The sequence below is a fragment of the Chlamydotis macqueenii genome, chromosome Z (assembly GCF_036417535.1).
Source record: "Chlamydotis macqueenii isolate bChlMac1 chromosome Z, bChlMac1.mat, whole genome shotgun sequence".
Lineage (NCBI taxonomy): Eukaryota > Metazoa > Chordata > Aves > Otidiformes > Otididae > Chlamydotis > Chlamydotis macqueenii.
In genome coordinates, this window is record NC_141593.1 from 76614900 (window position 1) to 76620899 (window position 6000).

Genomic DNA, 6000 nt, shown 5'->3' on the forward strand with positions numbered 1-6000 from the left:
GCAATGCCATACAAAGGTAACTCTGTTTTTTGCTCTATAAGGCAGATCCACTTGGTTGCAGTCCCTTCCTTTAAAGAAAGTGCTTACTGCAATCTCTATATATGAGTGATCTTCAAAGAACTTCTGCAATCCAGATCAAGACCTGGCTCTCCAGCCAGATTGTGCTTGTATTCTGACATCTTCTTCATCAAAAAGCCTCTTTTAGCCTTGAGCATGCAAGCCTGGAGGTCACCAGAGGTCAGTAAGAAAACGTGATCTCTCTCCCTCATTTTTCTTGTCTCTTGGTCATATTTACAAAGCTAGCTTTTCATCAGGCTCTCGCTGCTTCCCAGGTCCCCTCCTACTACCTACACCTGTTCTTCAAGCTGCTTTCTTGGTTGCAGCTATACTTCCCAGTTGCCTGCATAACGTCTGCAAGGACATTGACTTTAGGAGGTTCTGTTAGAGTTGTTTTCAGCTTCCCTAACCTTCACCCTATTGATGGTTTCAGTCTGCCAGTTCTTTTTTGTATGCTTGGGTTTTTACAGGGGCATAAATGGCTTACATTTCTAGTGCTCTATTCTCCTACTGAAGGTGAATGAAAGCTAGACGCCTGTCTTCTTTGGATCATTAAAAAAAATTCATATAGGATTGTTCTGGTTTTGTTTGGTGAGGGGGTGCCTAAAGTGGTAGCTTCTGTAGGAAACTGCTGGAAGTCGCTCCCCTTTGTTCAGTGGACTTCGCCAGGCCTAGGGCGGACCCGCTGCTGGCCAAGGCTGAGCCGATTGGTAGCGGAATGTTCTGTGATAACACCTCTGTGATAACGTAATTAAGAAGGGGAAAACAGAAAAAAAAAGGGAGAAGATGTGAAGCAGCTGAGCGGGGGCAGAGAGGGGGAGGCGTGAGCCTTGTGGGCCTTGCAGGCCTCTCCCTCTGGCCTCCTGCCGGGCAGCTGACTGGGCCCAACTCAGCCTGGCTGCAAGAAGTGGAGAGGAGATGAGAAGTGAATAAGATGTAAAAAGGATCCTGAGAGGCATCTGCCAGCCTGCTGGGAGGAACGGCTGCAGACGCCAAGGTCAGTGAAGAAAGAGGGGGAGGAGTAATGCGGCTCCTGGCCAAGATTCCCCTGCAGCCTGTGGTGATGACCATGGTGGAGCAGGTTGTCCCCCTGCAGCCCATGGAGGTCCACGGAGGAGCAGAGATCCACCTGCAGCCCATGGAGGTCCACGGAGGGGCAGAGATCCACCTGCAGCCCGTGGAGGACCCCACGCTGGAGCAGGTGAATGCCTGAAGGAGGCTGTGGCCCGTGGAGGGCCCGCTGGGACAGCTGTTCTAGAGGGACTGCACTCCGTGGAAGACATGACCCATGCCGGAGCAGTTTCACGAAGGACTGTGGCCCGTGGGAGGGACCCCACGCTGGAGCAGAGGAGGAATGGGAGGAGTTCTTCCGCTGACGATGATACAGCGGCGTAAAACAACGCGTGATGAACTGACCGCGACCCCCATTCTCTCTTCCCCCCTGTGCCGCTTGGGAGGGGAGGTAGTAGAGATAATCTTAAGCCCGGGAAGAGGGAGGTTATCTTGTTCCCTGTCTCATTATCCTGCTAGTTTTAGAAATAAATGAATAGTTTTCCCCAAATCGGGTCTGTTTTGCCCGTGACAGTAACTTTAAGGAGTTTCTCCCCATCCTTATCTCAAACCTCGAGCCGTTTTCCTTATATCATCTCCCCCTATTCTCTCAGAGGGTGGGGGGAGCAAGAGAGAGACTGTGTAGAGTCTGGTCCCGATTGGGGCTGAACTACAACAAGGATATATCATTAGACAGGTTCTTACAAACTGTTCTTTTGACCTGTTTATAATACTAAATAATAAAATTATTATATTATTATTTATTATAACAATCGCTGTCTTTGGGAATTTGAACTGCCTTTATGTGTCTAAACTTGAAATGCTAGATCTCGTGTTTTAAAGTGAATGTTTAGTCCAATTCAGGGACCATTTCTAAGCAGTTGGACAAAATTTTGGATATTTTTGTGCACAGTGAAAAGGCAAAGAATTTTACTCAAGGCCCATTCAAATGAGTGGTCATTCTGACATTTAATAAACTAGGATTAGATTGGGACATTAGCATAGGGAGACTCTGGAACTGTTAGTTCCCATTGGTAATGTTCAGGTTACTGAGCATCAAAGCAGCACTACTAACTCTTCCCTGCCAGCTGCAGGACCTAGGATGACAAGAACCAAGTTTTCTAAATAGTAGTCTCATTTCGTAGTTCTCCATGGTGAATAGTTGCTTATCCATCCTAGAACCCACACCATGTCTCCTCCAGGAGTTGTCCTGTGCTCTAAGCCACCTAAAAAAATGCCAGTATTTTGAAGCAGATCTGGAAGATGTATTTACACAATGCAAGTCTTCTCCGGTTTCCACCAAGTAAAAGTATAAACTTGGTGGAAAAACTGTTACTACACATTAAAAACAAAACAAGCCCCAGACACAACCCTCCTAGAAGGACAAAGAAAAGAAGGAAGTTCCCTTTGTGGAAATATGGCAAAAAGGAATTAATTCAAGAGAAGGCAGAAAGAGCATATGCTGATATTGTATGTAGAATTTCTCTGTTATTGTAGACAGCAGCTTTCTGAACTCACTGAAACTTATTTGAATAAGTCACTCAAACCAAATTATCTAATCACAACATAAAACTTTGTCTTATACCTTTTGCTTAGGAAATATTATGACAGTTACTGGAATGGTAAAATTAGGAAACAGTCTATGTAATGATAATACATTGAGATATACAAATAGGCCACATCCTATCTGTTTTATCTAAGGGACGTGCAATATCTCTATTCCGTCTATCCCACATTAACTTCAATGGAGTTCTCATTGCTTTTCCCCAGCGAAGCTGACTGTACCAGCAAAACAAATATAAAAATTAAAAACATTAACGGTGCTTTCACATCCTCGAAGCATTCCACTACAGGAGAGAACAGATGCACTGCCAGACTTACTGAGTAGGAGCTCAGTGACAGCCTGCTGTAAGGAATTACTAGCAGTATAACATTTTTGGCATAGATCCTGGTGCAAAGCATAAAATGGGACTCCTTGTCCAGCCAACCATGAGTGCTTAGTCCTGTCCTCCCTCTTTTTTGTGGTCTGAGAATTGCACTGTCTGCACTCTCAGTGTCATTGAGAATGACTTTAACAAGCCACTCAGTATCCTAAAGACATAATAACAGTGATATAATGCTCTGCATATTTTTCAAATTGCTGTTATACATTGCCAGTGCAAGTCCCCATTGAATCATTGCTTCTAAAAAGGTAAACACTTTAATTTTACAACAGCACTGTTTTCATCAAGAATCTGCTTCTTACTGCAATGATACTTAAGTTTTCTTTGGAAATTCAGGCACAAAGAATTAGCTATGGGTGCAGCCAGATCAAATCCATATGGGGATCACTTGTAAAAGCACAGTTCTTTCAACAGTTTTTTAATTGAATTAATCAGCAATCAATGGCAAAACATACTTTCTACTGAGATCAGTTATTCTAAAGAGGAGGAAGGTCTAGAGGTTATGGCATGAGTTCAGACTTTGGGGGACATGAGTTCAACCCTAACCCTCTCTACTCTTCACGTAGGACCTTGAGGGGTGTGGAAATGGTGGGGAGGATTATTCTTCGTGATCTTTGCTCACTATCTGTGAGACAGCATTATAGTATTTTCTGTTGCTCAGAGGATATTGTGGAAGTGAATATATTTACAGTTAGAAGGAGTCATCACACTTCTGCTATGAGACATACCAGTATCTAGAATAGAAGAGGACCTCTCCATAAGGGCACCACATAAAAAAAACCTACACACTCTCACGTACTGAAGCACTGTGTTATCACTGACCAAATGTATACACGTAGACAAATATGCAGATGTCTTCTTGTACCCCTTGTTCCCCTCCACTTTTCTTAAATAGCTTTTCATCGCAATGTCTTAAGCCTGAGAGCATTGGAAAAACACATGAGTCATATAATTGTTTATTTAACTTTTTGCTAGTTAAATTCTATTGAAAACAAATAATAACCACTTTCAAGATCATGGATGTTTAGAAGACAATTTATCTAAATAAAGGCAACACTTTCAAACTTTATTGCTAACAGTGTCACCTCAGTATTATGCATACACTTTTTTGTTTGTTTGTTTATAAAACAATCAACAATAGTGAGACTATTACAAATTCAAACTATGGTCTGAAAACTACTTTTAATTTTGAATCAAAAAAGTGCATGACTCAATTATTTATTAAAAAAAAATATTCTTTGCTGGTTTACAGCAGTGATAACACAGATTGCACAGACGTCCTTGGTCAGTTAGATGTGAGGAAGATGCCAAAAATTAGTCTTTATTCAAAGCTCCAGACTCTGCATATCTACTAGTTGCAGATATTGGCAAATAGTGATTGCAGTTCTGCACTTTGAACTAAGTAAGTTAACAATACCACTAGAAAGAAATAGGAAAATAATTTGTTGGATTCAAGAGGAAAATATAATGATTTGAAAACTATAGTTGTAAACTGACAGTCCTGAAGAAATACATCTAGGAAGCTAAAATGGTTCTTTGTGATGAGTGAATAGTAAATATTGTGCCAGTGAAGGAGAAAAGCTTTGCTACAGGTAGATCACAACGGACTAGTTCTATGTCTAATTAAGAACTTGATCACATTAGGCTATTTGGTTTCCAGGAAAGCATCGAAACATTGGCTGAGACTCAAGATAGGAAATGATTATTTAGGATAGAGAAGGAAGAGATTAGTATAAGGAGACAAAAAAATTGGAAAAAACATAGATGATACTATAGTTGTGCTAAACTCCAAAATTTTGCTTAAGGCATCACCAGATGCGTTCAAGGAACAATCTCAGGACTAGATTTGTTACACGCAGTATTTTAATTAATAAGCTGGCACAGAAAGTAGATACATATCAGTTTAATCTGTGAACGAAAAAATGTCAAAGGCATTGTCTGTATGGAGTGGAATTAGCACATGGTACTGAATTAACTGGGTGGTTAGCTAGTTGGCCTCCATTTCCTGCAATAGAAATTGGAAGTTTTGGCAACAGAGCTGCCAGGGATCATCACAGAGTTGGACTGAACATTTTGTATATCACCAGCTCCTTGGCAATCTGTTTTTCAACTCCATACCACTGGCAACACCTTCAGACAAACCGCCTGCCTCCATGGTCCCATGGGGTTAGGAAGTAGTAACTTAAAATGTAACTCATGCAGGCAAGAGTATATAGAGGCAATCAGAGGAATGAAAAACTTGTTTTATAAAAGCAGACCAAAAGAGCTTGTCTTGGTTAGTCTGGCAAAACAAAGCTGAGCAAGGGTATAACTGCTCTCTATAAATACATCACAGAGTAAATGACAGAGAAGAAAAATAAGATTTCAGCTAAAATTTAGGAACAGAGCAAGTGAGGCCATAAATAAATTTAAACTGGAAATTAAGTGGTTTTAAGGTGTAGAAAAACATCACAGTCTTCCTAAAGACATTTTAGCAGGGAGGAAAGAAACATAGGTAGTTTTAAACCAAAACTTGCTTGCTTTATGAAAAATTGCCTGATATGAAGGGGACTGTAGACAGAAGAGGACTAGGTTACTGCACAGAAGATCCCTTTTGTTTGTTCTTGTAAACCTAACTTTTGGCAAAGGCCTCAATTTAAGCAGGTTAATCAATTCCTATTTCAAGTAGAATTCTTTTCTTTACTTTTATGACAGGTCTAAACTCTTCTGGCTACTGCTATTAATGATATGATCCAGTATACTCACACGGGGCTTCCTATTGCTCAACGTACAGCTACAAACATGCTGAGTAATACTCAGCACTGGCAGCAAAACGCCTTTCTCACCATTGAGACTCCTCAAGAGAGATATCTCAAAGTAGCTTTTAATATTCTGACTTGGGATCTGACTCCTGTAATTTCCTAAGCAGACTCTATGCTTTATGTAACAACGCTGTTGTCCCTGATACAGA